This window comes from Cupressus sempervirens, chromosome 4 (genome assembly GCF_028749045.1).
Source record: "Cupressus sempervirens isolate cs-2001-9-10 chromosome 4, ASM2874904v1, whole genome shotgun sequence".
Lineage (NCBI taxonomy): Eukaryota > Viridiplantae > Streptophyta > Pinopsida > Cupressales > Cupressaceae > Cupressus > Cupressus sempervirens.
The window spans coordinates 835760961-835775888 of NC_143121.1; positions in this window are offsets into that span (position 1 = coordinate 835760961).

Here is a 14928-nt window from a genome sequence, read left to right on the forward strand (position 1 = left end):
AGAGATTTCTACATAATTTTAAATTCAAATTTTGCACAAAGAGAGAGGCTCCAAGAAGCAAGTAGAAAGTTCTGGACTGTGCATTAAATGCCCAGCTACTATAATAAACATTATTTTTAACAATCACATTAACGTCTTGCCTGGAGCACCAGCTATTGATATATCCAGTCTTGCAAAGAAAATCACTGATCACATTCCAAAGCTTGATCCTGCAGCCATCGCAAGTAATATCCGAATCCTGACAGCTGAACAGATCACATCTCAGATCCGCCTTGAAATCCCGACGGCTCAGGAGATAGCCAACAAACTCGCTGAAATTAAACCGGACATGTTGATCCAATTATACCTTCTCATGGTCCTGATTATGGCGAGAAAATCAACGAGATTGATAGGAAGTGCGACAACATCATAGGCCGTCTCCAAGGAGAAGTCGGATAGCGGAAGATCATGGGGAAATTCAGCCTGTAAAGGGTTCATGCCAGGGAAATCAGAAAGGATCATGTAAACTCAAACTCACTAGATTTTGTTGTTGCAGAAGTTGAGCTCATTGGGGGTAACAAAGGTGTTGACGCTTCTATGCATCATATATGTATTCTTTTTATATTTTTTTATAGAGTTAATTTGTTTAATAGTATTATCTCTTTTTAGGAAAGGAGGCTTTCTCTTTTTTTTTTTCCTACTTTTAAGAGATTAGTTGCATGGTTAGTTGTACATAAGTATCTAGATAGCTTATTGTGAAGACCTATTCACATTATCACATTGTATATATTATATATTTCTTTTTAAATTCCACTTAAAAGATGTGTTTGAAAAAGTTTTCACTTACACACATTTTCTTAAAGTTTTATGTAGGAACATATAATACTTGTACTTGTCTCTTATTTAAGCACACCATTTTATGTACCCTCCATTTAACCTTGCCTTATCTAGTTAAATTTGCACATATTGTTTAATTGTCTCAATAACATATTATGTTCTTGTGAGTTCTATCTATAAAAGTTGTGACAACCTTTATTTTGACCTAAAATTCACAATTCTAATAGAAATTTTTTAATTGGAAGCACTCATCACTTACATTATTGCAATGTTAAGAGAGCTAAGTGGTCATAGCACTTAATTGCCCAAGTTTGTTCTTGAAAGACTTGATGATATTTCTCTTAATGGTAATCCTTAAGAGAGCATCCTAGATATCCTTGACTTTTAGTGCAACAAGCATGGTGAAATACACTACATTTTCATACAAATTGCTGTTTTTCCAAAGTGACTTTTAGCTCACATCCTTGAAAAATATGAAGATTGCCTTGATAAAGTAATCTTAGTGACTCATTTATTGTTAAAACTAAAAATAATATTAGATCCCCAAAGATGCATACCACTATATGTATGATTTCTAATTGTTGTAAGGGTTCTACAATATACGAGAGCCTTTCAAATGCTACACCATAGATGGATATTTTATTTTTCTTCGAAGAGATACAAATGTGCTGAAAATTATGCCTATAGAAATCAAGTATAGGAAGGTGTGAAAAATATATGGAGTTTGTAGGTACTAAGTAGATACTTATGAAGAACTATTAATATAGTTTTCAATAATATTATTATTACTTGCAAAGAATATCTAAAATGCCCTTGTTAGAATTTTGTTCAAAGGAAATTTATGGAAGACTTTTCATTCTTTCTAATATTGGATGGTTCATGCAATATAGTGAGAAAGTATTATGAAGAAGTCATCCATTAGGTTCAATGAGTTAATTTCATATTATTCTATGGTACTTTGGAACGTAAGTTTCTTTGTAAGAGAAAACACAAACCAATTTTTTATATGACCACTTCAAGATATCAAGGGATTGCTATAAATAGCAAGAGATGTATTAATCAAGTGTTTTATCCTATTAATATTGATGACAAGGAGAGCAATTTTATAATAAGATTAAAATTGGGTTTATGTTGGTGTAATTAAATATTCACTAATTACAAGTTCACTTAAGCATACTTAGGATAATACATTGTATAGTAGTTTGTGATTGAGACAACTAGGAGTTTGTACCTTAATTAAGCACATGTAAAATATTTACACTCTAGGTGGTGATAGTTGTTATCTCAATCCACATTTAGTGCATATATCACATTATCATCCCCATCATCGCACATACTATTAGCATGAATGCTGATGATATTCCTTTGGGGGAGTATACTAAGCATTGGAGAGCATGTAGCATGATTAAAATTGGGTTTGTGTTGGTGTAATTAAATATTCACTAATTACGAGTTTACTTAAGCATACTTAGGATAATACATTGTATAGTAGTTTTTGATTGAGACAACTAGGAGTTTGCACCTTAATTAAGCATATGTAAAAGAATTGCACTCTAGGTGGTGATAGTTGTTATCTCAATCCACATTTAGTGCACATATCACATTATCATCCTCATCATCACACATACTGTTAGTATGAATGTAGATGATATTCCTTTGGGGGAGTATCCCAAGAATTGGAGAGCATGTAGGATGATTGACATGTGTTCATGATTGTGTTTGCCATTGATGAAAACATAGTATGGTTTCTGTAAAGACTCACAGAGTAGTAGAAAAAGATTGAGATAGTACTAATAGAGGTTTGATGTTTAGGTGAAGTGCGGTTAATGAAATATCCTACACTATATTGTAATGGCAAGGTTATCTGAATGTGAAGTAAGTCGAAGATGTGCAGAAGATATATTTGATTTATAAAGAGCATTACAATGACAAAGTACTTAATAAGAAGTCTCTAATGATTTGATTGTATCTCCTAGCAAAGATAGAATCAACATATGATAAGTTATACAATGCCAAAGGATAATTTGATGGTGACATCAGTGAGTGTGCAAGGTCTAGAATCGCATGTGTGAGAATTTGTAAAGACTATGAGGCGAAAGTGTTGTTTTGATTGTGAAATAACTAATTATCTTATTGTTGTCCTATGATAATTAATTGGGAAAGCCTCAAGGATGACTCAATGAATTGTTTTGGGGACATGGTATAAAGGAAGGAATTTTCCTTGATTGAGTAGAGTGAATTGTATGTCAAGAATAAGTGTGAAGTGTGCAAACAAGAGAAGAGTGTTTGGTAAGTGTGAGTAAGCAATCCAAGAGATTATTGGACACGAAGTTGCTGATCTTTAATCGAGATCAAAAGGAGAAAAATTCTAGTTGACAAGATAGAGGAAGAGGAAGGAAAAGTATAGTCCATTTCAATTACTCTACAAGTTATAATATAGAGATCATTTGGATAGAGGGTTCATTGGTCTTGGCCCTAAAGCTATTTAGACATTGGGTTCATCTACCTTCTACAACTCCTAATAGGGATTCAAAGTGTTCTAACAGGGACTTGTATGTACTGAATATTTGTATTGATGCTTGACTTGGTCCATCCTCTAACAAGGAATGTCTATATATTAGTACGTTATCTTATGGGCATCATCTCCACTAAGGTTTTCCCTCTGATCAAGGATTTCCCTAGATAATATATCTAGTGTTATTGTGTATGAATCCTTGTTATGGTTGTTGATTATATTTCTCATATTGATAAGGATTAATAAGGTTAATAATTACTATAATAGTTGGATAACTAATTCACCCCCCACCCTCTCAGTTATATTGGTAGACTTTATAGGATTTGAATGGGTATTCAGAAACAAGATGAATGGACAAGGTGAAGTTGTGAGAAACAAAGCTAGACTGGTATGCAAAGGTTATTTACAGTAGGAGGGAATAGATTATGAAGAAACATATGCCCCTATAGCCAGAATGGAAGTCGTAAGAATGTTTTTGGCTTATGCAGCAAGTAAGAAGTTCAAAATGTATCAGATGGATGTCAAATCAATATTTGTAAGATATTCACCAAACAATTCTCTATTATTAGGGGTGAAGAAATCAAAGATTGGGATGAACAATAAGGTGTAATTGGTATTGGCTAGTTCAATAAAAAGGAAGGATAGGTACAAAATAAATCACTTAACGGGAGATTTGAAGACGTATCCTTCCTTTGGGCATTGGATGGTTCATATAGTATACTAAGAAAGTGATTTAATATACTTAATGTGTTAATGTCATATTATTCTATGGCAATTTGGAAGATAAGCTTCTTTGTAAGAGAACATGCAACTCAATATAATTTTATGAGCACAACAAGTTGTTAAATGCTTTCTATAGATTGCTTGATAAGTATTAATCAAATGACTGTCTTATTACTATTGATGTCCGAGAGAACAATTTTATAAGAAAATTAAAACTGAGTTTGGAGATACTAGAACGAAAGAGGCAACTACAAAGTACATCTATTATAGCTATAGCTTATACTAATGGATAGTTGATTTCATTAATTTTTAATATGCATTGTCAAGAATCTGCAAGCTGCTGGATTACTTTTTGGATAGCATAATGTGCTTATAAATGGATTAATTGGTCTTAGAACTTGCATCGCACAGGAGACGACGGAGGTCTGTTGGTTTGCTCTTTTCCGTGAGTGGATTGTACTGCACCTAATACATAGAAGAAGCAGCAGCAGTATTCAGCGCTTGAAACCCGTAAGTCCATTGAATACGTCCTCTCTTATAAATACTTTTTAAGGAGAGTCTAAAACTTGTTTAGCCATTTAACTAGTGTTATGAGAAAACACCCAAATCTCATTATAAGTAACATGCCAGTACCTGGGAATTAATATTTTGAGAAAAAAAATGGCATCTCTGTGTATATTGGCCTTGGAAAGCCAGAGATTATTATTAGTCTTGTCAAATGAATCAACTGTCCAGTGCCCAACAAAATAGAATAGATCAGATTCTTATTTTCGTACAGTCACTTTTAGTCTTTGAGGTGAGATGAATCCGATAGTTGATGGTGAGGGAGGTTACTGGAACGGCGACGAAAGATTCTACAAAGTAGCTATTGATGAAAATTATCGTGTCCGCATCCCGCAGGCCAAGCTCAATAGAACTACTATTAACACCAGATTAAATAATGGAAAAACAAAGAAGTGCATCGAGACAAACGAGTTCACAAAGTCCAATCTTGTGAATCGCATAACAAAGTTGATTCCTGTTTCTGGGTTAGCCAAAGACATTGCTGATAAAACCGTCATCCCACCATGCAAGGTATCCAAAGCAGCTGAAATCGCATCCCATATTCAGATCCCATCTGCGCAAGAAATTGCCAATCAGATTCATATCCTCGAATCTAAGATCGATTACAACAGAATTGCAACTGAAGTTGCTAATCACATTAACGTCTTGCCTGGAGCACCAGCTATTGATATATCCAGTCTTGCAAAGAAAATCACTGATCACATTCCAAAGCTTGATCCTGCAGCCATCGCAAGTAATATCCGAATCCTGACAGCTGAACAGATCACATCTCAGATCCGCCTTGAAATCCCGACGGCTCAGGAGATAGCCAACAAACTCGCTGAAATTAAACCGGACATGTTGATCCAATTATACCTTCTCATGGTCCTGATTATGGCGAGAAAATCAACGAGATCGATAGGAAGTGCGACAACATCATAGGCCGTCTCCAAGGAGAAGTCGGATAGCGGAAGATCATGGGGAAACTCAGCCTGTAGTCAGTGCAGTTGCTCAAGCTGAATATAATACTGAACTGCCGTTAAAGGGTTCATGTCAGGGAAATCAGAAAGGATCATATAAACTCAAGCTCACTGGATTCTGTTGTTGCAGAAGTGAAGCTCACTGGGGTTAACAAAGGTGTTGATGCTTCTATGCATCCTATATGTTATTTTTTTGGAGAGGAGTTAATTTTTTATTTTTCCTAATCTCTTTTTAGGAAAGGAGGCTTTCTCTCTTTTTTCCTACTTCTAAGAGATTAGTTGCATGGTTAGTTGTACATAAGTATCTAGATAGCTTATTGTGAAGATCTATTAGCATTATCACATTGTATATTATATATTTCTTCTTAAATCCCACTTAAAAGATGTGTTTGAAAAAGTTTTCACTTACACACATTTTCTTAAAGTTTTATGTAGGAACATATAATACTTGTACTTGTCTCTTATTTAAGCACACCATTTTATGTACCCTCCATTCAAACTTACCTTATCTAGTTAAGTTTGCACATATTGTTTAATTATCTCAATAACATATTATGTTCTTGTGATTTCTATCTATAAAATTTGTGACAACCTTTATCTTGACCTAAAATTCACAATTCTAATTGGAAATTTTTAATTGGAAGCACTCATCACTTACATTATTGCTATGATAAGAGAGCTAAGTGGTCATAGCACTTAATTGCCCAAGTTTTTTCTTGAAAGACTTGATGATATTTCTCTTAATGGTAATCCCTAAGAGAGCGTCCTAGGTATCCTTGACTTTTAGTGCAACAAGAATGGTGAAATACACTACATTTTCATGCAAATTGTTGTTTTTCCAAAGTGACTTTTAGCTCACATCCTTGAAAAATATGAAGATTGCCTTGATAAAGTAATCTCAATGACTTGAGATCCCCATAGAGTGCTTATGTTTGATGTTATTATGGAGATTTTTGATGAGAGACATGGTATAATAAATCAAAATATTAGTTAATAAAAATAATAATAAATTATTGATCTCTTTTTTCTATTAGCCATAGAGAGATCAAAAAATAAAAACACAGTTCACCGAGGATCACATAAGAGGCATAGCCTCAAACTGGAACCAAAGTAACAATGAAACAACTAGGATACATCATATACAACTTGAACCGAACAACACAGAGCTAGTGAAAAATATCACAGTAAGAATCCACCCAAGCGGTCCAATCGAGTGGGCCTTCCATCCATACAATACTCTTCTACTCCTAAATCTAGTATAGCATAAAGATTTCCTCCTTCCTGGCGTTATGGTTCCTCTTAATTGCTTGGTTCAGCTTCCAACATGTGTGCTCAAACATCCACAAATTATCCATAGTTCTTTGCCACTGATAGCCATACTTAAGTTTGTGAAAGAAGAAAGTAGCCTACCCATCTTTAAGAAACCTTCTTAATTTGTCCTTTTCAATTATCATGGTAGTTTGTACTTGCAAGAAGATTTTAAAATATGTGAGTTTTCGAAAAAACTCAATAAGAACCCTTGGCTTACCTTGGTACTTTTTCTCATTCCTACATTTCCAAATCTGCCAAAGAATGTTAGAGGATAGCATGTTCTAGAAAAAATTAGCATCCTTACTAAGCCCATTAATGTGACCAGTAACAATTTCAATGATATTCACATTAATGGGATAGTAAATACCAAACAATTTCCATATTTCTTTAGCAAAAAGGCAATCAAACAAGATATGTCTACCTGTATCAGGAAACCTACAACTATCTCTTCTAATAGAAAGTTTATCAATTAACAACAACCATTTAAAACATTGAATTTTTGGCTCAATAGGAAGTTTTCAAATAGAATTCAGCAACTTATTCCAAGCTTTAATATCAAAAGAAAAATACCAAAAATTGTTAACATGAGCAATAATATCTTCACTGTGTGCAATAATCTTATCAATATTCTTATCTTTAAGCTTGTCTAAGATAGTTCCATCTGGCCACTTGCATTTAATGTATCTATAAGAGTCCAAATGGCAAAGAGAAGGAAGATCTTTAGTAGCTTGCAAAATTAAATTATAAGTCTTCTTCTAAGACTAAGGTAAATTAAACTTATTCTTGAGATCTTCCCAAGGGATAAGAATATCATGTTCAAAGATATCAACAAATTGAGTAATACAAGATTTGGCCTAGGACTTGGCAAAACACCCCTGGTAGAGGGCTAGGGGTTTGTTATTTAGGCTCAAATTCCACCAGATGGATCTCTCACCATGGAGTTGACTATCATTATAAAAATCCTTATTGGTGATCAATTTTTGAACATGATCCCAAGCGCACCAAATGGATTTGAAGATGGGTGACCCTTGGACAACAATCGAGAAATTACCAACAATAAGGTCACACAAAGGGAGACTCTTCCAAGATCTAGCCTACTTGGGAAAACCTCTCTCAATGTTGTGTCTAACAAGAACTTTCCATGGACTATCACCCTCCATAGATTTAAAGATCCACTTGGCAGAAAGAGCTATACCTTGTAACCTTAGATCAATTAATCCTAGCCCTCCCAGGGTCTTATCAGCATGACACCAGTCCCATTTAACTGCATGAAATTTTCTTTTACCCTTGCCATCAGACTAGAGAAATATCCCGATAGCCTTTTGAATTTTAAAAATTTGGTAATTATTGAACATCCAAGCAAAGGAGTAATAAATACTATAAGAAGACAATAACTTTTGACAAACTTGAATTCTCCCAACGAGAGATAAAGATCTATTGTGCAATTTATTAAGCTTGTTCACAATCTTAGCCTTAATCTAGGGCCACATGTCCTTAAGAGAAGGATTAATGGAGTAGGGTATACCAAGATACTTGACAACTTTATTAGGACCTCCCCATTGATACTTGTATTGAGAGAACCAATCATGGGGTTGATCATCCCAACCCAGGCAAATAGACTTGGTTTGAGAGATATGAGCACTAGATATAGTACAAAACAGATCCAACTTGATTTGAAGATGCTTAAGAATGTTATCAATAAGTTCAAAAATAGCGCGGTATCATAAGAAAAGTGGCTATTAATAAGCTCATCATTATTAGGAAGGTATAAACCTCTAACTTCCAGGGAAAGGGTGTTATCTCTAGAAATATAGTATAAAACTTCAACAACAATGACAAATAGAGCAAGAGCCAAGGGACATCCTTGCTTGATGGAATGACCGAGAGGTAAAGGATAAGAAAGAGAGCCATTGATTTCAATTTGAGCACAAGCATTTTGAAGCAAAGTTTGAACAACATTACAAAAATAGGGTGGAAAACCAAAAGATTGCAACATCATAATAATAAATTTCCACTCAATTCTATCATAAGATTTCTCAGAGTCCAAGAGGAGCAGAGTAGAGTTCTAATGAGAACACTTGGCCTAATCCATGGCTTCCCAAGCAGTAATCAGATTCTCCAGAATGTATCTTCCTTTAATAAAGCTAGTTTGAGTATTACTCACAAATTTAGGGAGAATGTGAATCAATCTAATGGCTAAAACTTTTGCTAAAATTTTATAAGAAACATTAAGGAGGGTATAGGTCTCCAATTCTTGATAAGAGATTTATCCCCTTCTTTGGGAAGGAGTTTAATAATACCCCTGTTGATCTTAGGACTGAGGGAACTAGCACATAAGGCCTCATTATATAGATCATACATATCTTTACTGATCCAACTAATATTAGCCTTATAAAATTCAATAGGAAGCCCATCAAGCCTGGGAGCCTTATCATCCTTAAGGGCTCTAATAGCATCTTTGATCTCATTAATATATATAGGCTAGAGAGAGCAGTAAAATCATTAGACTCCAGCTTAATAGGAATAAGAGGTCTGCATTTGAATCTAAGATCATCAACCTCCATAGAATCCTCAAATAAGAAAAGTTTACTATAATACTCAGAAAAGGCCAACCAAATGCTATCAGGATCAGAAACTTTCTAATTGTTAATAACAAGTTTATTAGTAGACTCTTTAATCTGCTTATGTTTAATAAGATTAAAGAAAAATTTAGATCCACGATCCCCTTGCTAGAGCCAATTAACCCTAGATTTAATTCTAGCACCTTGAATTTTGGTTTGTTGGTGCTTACTCAAGGCATCCTTGATCACAATCACCTAATTTAAGAGAACTGGGTTGGAGGGATCAGCATGAACATCATTCTCAACATTTTGAAGATTAGAGTGAAGAAGTTTTTCAATGAATCTATAATCTTTGGCACATTTCTAACCTATGGTTTGAAGAAAACTTTTCCAAGCCAGAAGATTAGCTTTCCACTTGTCAACCATGGAAAACTCCTTAAGATTAAAAAAAATGATATTTTTGATGATTTGAATGGCGCAAAGAACATCTTCAGCTTAAAGAAGATTAGAGTTTAAGAAAATTTTGGTACAAGTAGGCTTATATCGAATAGGCACAAAATTAATATTAATATGGGCAAAAATAGGATGGTGATCAGATAGGGTGGTAGCAGTGACCAAGACAATGTTACCATTGTTATCAGGGAGAAAAGAAAAGAAATCCTTATTGGCATAAAAATGATCTAATCTTGAGTATATCCTAGAATTCCCTTGCTGGAAATTGCACGAGGTGTGTCATATTCTAGAATGAGCATCCTTATTGTTAGCAAGAGGATCAAACAAATTTTTAGTATTAATAAATTTAGACCAATGCAAATTCTCAAGGCCTTTCCATCTAAACAGATTGCCACCCATTTTATCAATTTGGGACTCAACCATGTTAAAATCTCCTCTGAAAAACCATGAAATATCAGGAAGAGTGGATAACCAGTTCCAAAGGGAGATTCTATCATTAACTTCATTAGGGGCATATATTTAGCAAAAACCAATAGGGCAACTGTTAATGTTCATGATAAACCAGACAACCCTTTAATAGGGAGAGACACCATTATCACAAATTAGTTTCCCCCAAATGGGATTGACAAGGATAGAAATTCCACCTTTACCCCTATTGTGATTAGTACAAAACTTAATAGCACCTTTCCAAATAAAGTTAAGATTAGTTTCAAGAATGAAACCTGTAGCTTTAATCTCTTGCATCATAAAAAAATCAACAGAGTGAAACGAGTTTAATAAATGCTTAACAACAAAATTCCTAACCGGAGACTTGAGCCCCCTAACATTCCAAGATAAACAATTCATTGAGATAAGTTAAAAAGGGTATGACAAGCATCTTCAACAAACGAATTGGGGCTACTTGGGTTATCCCCATATTTCTTATTCCCAATTTTATTTTTGGACCCAGATGGTCTTCCACGTCTTCTTGAGGTATTGATATCTAAGTCAAAAGAATCCATATCCATATTAGTTTCATTCTAAATCAACTCTAAAGAAGGATTAACTTCCAAGATGTAATCATCATCAATTTCCTTAAAAACTTTTGGCAGCAATTTTGGAGGGTTTGAGGTTAGTTTAACAATTTTAGTAACAGGGGTAGGTATCTCAACCCTATCAAAACACAGGAAGGAAGCTAAAGTTTGAGGACTGATAGGTTTATCACTTAAGCTTCTAGGTTTAGGGTTAGAGGAGGTATTCCCTTTCCTCTTCTTCCTATTCCTCACAACCATAAAACCTTCATCAAGATCAGGTTCTGATGCCTTCTCTAGATGATGATCAAGCAAAAGATTAAAGATAGCAGCAACCTAAACATTACCAGGAGTGTCAGGAACCTTATTAGCGGGAGGACCAGCTAGTGAAGGGTCTATAGAGGGGTTAGGAGGAGGGATTGGGCTACTAGAGGACTTATATGAAGACTTATTGATAATGGGACAACCTCTATTACAATCGCCCTCTTTCCTACACAGGAAACAAGCATTTAAACCTCATAAAACTTTGATAGGGCACACAAAGCTTTCATTTAACACATTAATAGAAATCTCAGAGGGAATTTCTTTACCAGGGAGAAGTGAGATGAGAACCCTACCATCCATGTGAGGAACAAGTCTAACAGTATCATCCATCTAAACAATTTTGCCTAGGGTTTCTAGCAACTATGGCAAAAAATGCCAAAGAAATGGTAGGATATTCTTTGCAAGTATCCATCTAGGGGTGGAAAGAGCTAAAACTTCTTCATGAATGACTTCAAGGGTCCAAGACAAAGTGTGGAAGGAGGTCGAACCTACCACCCAATATTGTTTTTTTAGAACTTCTTTTTGGGCATCCTGATTAGCAAAAAATACAACAAATAAACCTCTTTGAATTTTTCTACAAAAAGATATATGATACCCTAATTTAATATTCTAATAGTTATGAAACCAGTCATCCAAAAACTTGTGAGGAGGGCATTTATCAATTTCAACCACAACAAAGAAAATAGCAGTATCTTTGAGTCTATTCTTTTCTTTAACAATCTCGACAATCATCTTTGAATTAGGAGTTACGAAAAATGGAACCCAAGAAGCCAGAGAGCTCTTACCATTGTGGGTGACCTCATTGTGTATAGAACCATCGACAACAAACCTAGCATTGAAATCAATGTTTCCAACTGAATGGGTAACTATCTTAGAGAAAGACTTGGCTTTGAAGGTAGTATTGGAAACCACATGGTTGCCTTTAATGTTGAATGCAGATGAAGGAGATACGAGGGGCACCAAATAGCCCAAAGAAGGATTCGAAGAGATCTGTGAATTAAATGAGGTTGAGATAGGGATACAACCTAGAGCCATCATCTACGCAGAGACATCCACCTATCCACTTTCGTCGACCACATTTCCCACTAACATTACCACCTTCATTGGCCAGGAGAGCCTAGAAAAAGAATCTGGAGTTGAAAAAGGAAACTTCAAAAACTCTGCAAAATTTCACTAAATTCACAATCACTCTCTAAGTTGACTGTTTGAATAAAATATTTTTTGATATTCAATTATTGATCTTTTCTAGTTTAATGTTATATAATTAGAAAATTATTATTAATTTTTTTAATTAATTCTTGCCACATTCATCAAAATTCTAATGCTATCATGACATCCAAATTGTGATGAACACATGAAAACTTTAATAAACAAAATCCAACCGATAAGGCTCGATAGACTTGAAGCCAACAAAAAATCAAGGCCTCTCTATGCAAGACATGTGGTGCACCCTATCCTTAAAAAAAGAGTTCTTCTTTATTTTTATGTGCTTGTGGGTATCCATTTTAGTATGTAGTAGAGAAGAGAGAGAAAGGGAATTTCTAGGAGGTGGGAGAAGATTATTTAAGGGTAGGAATATGCCATTCCTAGAATTAACACCGAGAAAAGCATTTTAGGTAGGCAATTTATTTTATTGCCTCTTTGATATTCTTTATGCATTCTCAATCAAATCCTTGGTTTATGCCAAGAACTGGTACTTTCTTCTTTTTTGTAATGTCTTGAAGAGATTGCTTTAAACTTTCTTACAGTTTTTAACTATTTTTAGGTTTTTGGGGTTGGATTATTGTTGTTTATAATCATAGTAGAACCTAATATATTAGCTTATCTATGGAAATACCACAACCAAATTTATATGTTTTTATAAATGGGCTATGATTACATGATCTCTAAGAGGATTTGTAGTATTTATCTTGGCAACATAGCCAAAATGTGTAATGGTGACTTGCGAGGAGATTGTTGGCTTGTCTTGTGTTTTAGGGGAGTGGGTTTTATATAAAATGGAAGCCAACATAGGCTTATCAAGAAGAGAAAAACCATAGAATTCATAGAATGGTTATGGTGGTTGGCTTTGAGTTTGGGATGGTTGAAGTTGAAGATTTTGTTACAAGTAAAATGCTAAATTTTTGTAAGGACGGTGAGGTATTTGAGCAAAGAGAGAAAGAAATTTAGAAAGAGCACAATTAGGGTTCCTCTATTATAGCAAGTGGTTTTGTTATAGTGCCCATACATAACCCTTACTTTTTAGAATGAATTCTTTCTATATGAAAATGATGGTGAACTTATGCTTTGTCCCCACTTTTGAAAGTAGCAACATGACGTAAGGTTAAATCTTACTATTAGATGATGTGTAAGTTGTTTCTAAGTATTATGTAATGTTTCCAAAAAGATAACCCTCGATGAAAAATTATGAGGAACTCATTCTAATGCACCTTACCTTTATAACTTATTATAAAATAAATCTTACTACCAAAAAAAAAATATTGATACAAAAGAGATGGATTTTCAAATAAGTTCATACTTGACATTGTTGAGATCTATATATAAATTATTCTATCATGACATGTAAAAGGTTTGGATATGATAGGATGGAAAACATGTTATCGGAAAAAAATCCAAATTTTCATGCATCAATATACTCAATAATAGTGTATGTCTTTTCGTGGTTCTCTTTGTTGGGTAGAAGCCAAAGGAAATAATTATCATAGAACTAGATTGACAAAAAAAAAAACTTTTGGAAGGTGAGACAACCATTATAGGGAACATATATGAGCATACTGGTTACTCACCCATTATCGATGTTTGTAAATGCTTTGAAAGAGATGTTGATTTACAAGAATTGGGTGTGAGCACCTTTTAGAAAAATTTGTTAGTTGGAGGCTTAATCAAAGATCTAATTGAAGCTATATTATACTCTAATTAAAAATCATTATAAATCCAATGTTCATAATACTTATTTTTTTCCCCAACTTAGAAATAATCCCACCTAGTGTCCCAAGTCTTTAAAAGGTCATGTATTTCAAAATTCAAGTTTCATTTAAAATTTTAAATCCAGCCTTTGCTACTTTCTCTAATGTTATATGTTGTTGTTCCTAGACAAGGAAAGATTGTTAGGGAAAGTAGAGAAAATAAAACCTCTTATATACGAAGCATATTCCATCTTCTTGGTTGTAGGAGAGAATGGTTTCAAACTAGATTCAACACTTCTAACATTGACATATTTGTAGTGATTTGTTAACATCTACATCTTGATGAAGAATATAGAGGTTAGATCTCTTATTTTATTTTTGATTAAAAGAGGTAGGATCTTATTTTGTTATAAAGTTCTTTATGCAATAATGTGTTGAGATGTTGGAGAAGTCTATTAGAATCCCTTTAATCCCTTTATGAGTCTAATGTATGGAGGAGTAGTTCAATGAAGTCTTCTTTCCAGCTGTATCTTCAAGGATTGTACATTATTTTAATATTTGTGATATTGTAATCAAGTGGCAAGTTCACAATATTATTTGAAGGATCTTCAAAGGTCAGTTATTATCGATTTCACATTTTTCTTCATGAGAAAGAGGAAAATGCTTGTAATGCCCTTTGAATTGGGTAGTTATTCATAGCTTATGACCAACCATTGGAAGGTGGAGGCTCAATGATCTTATAATAGATTTTGGATCAATTTTTATAATAAGAACTCTTTCTGATTT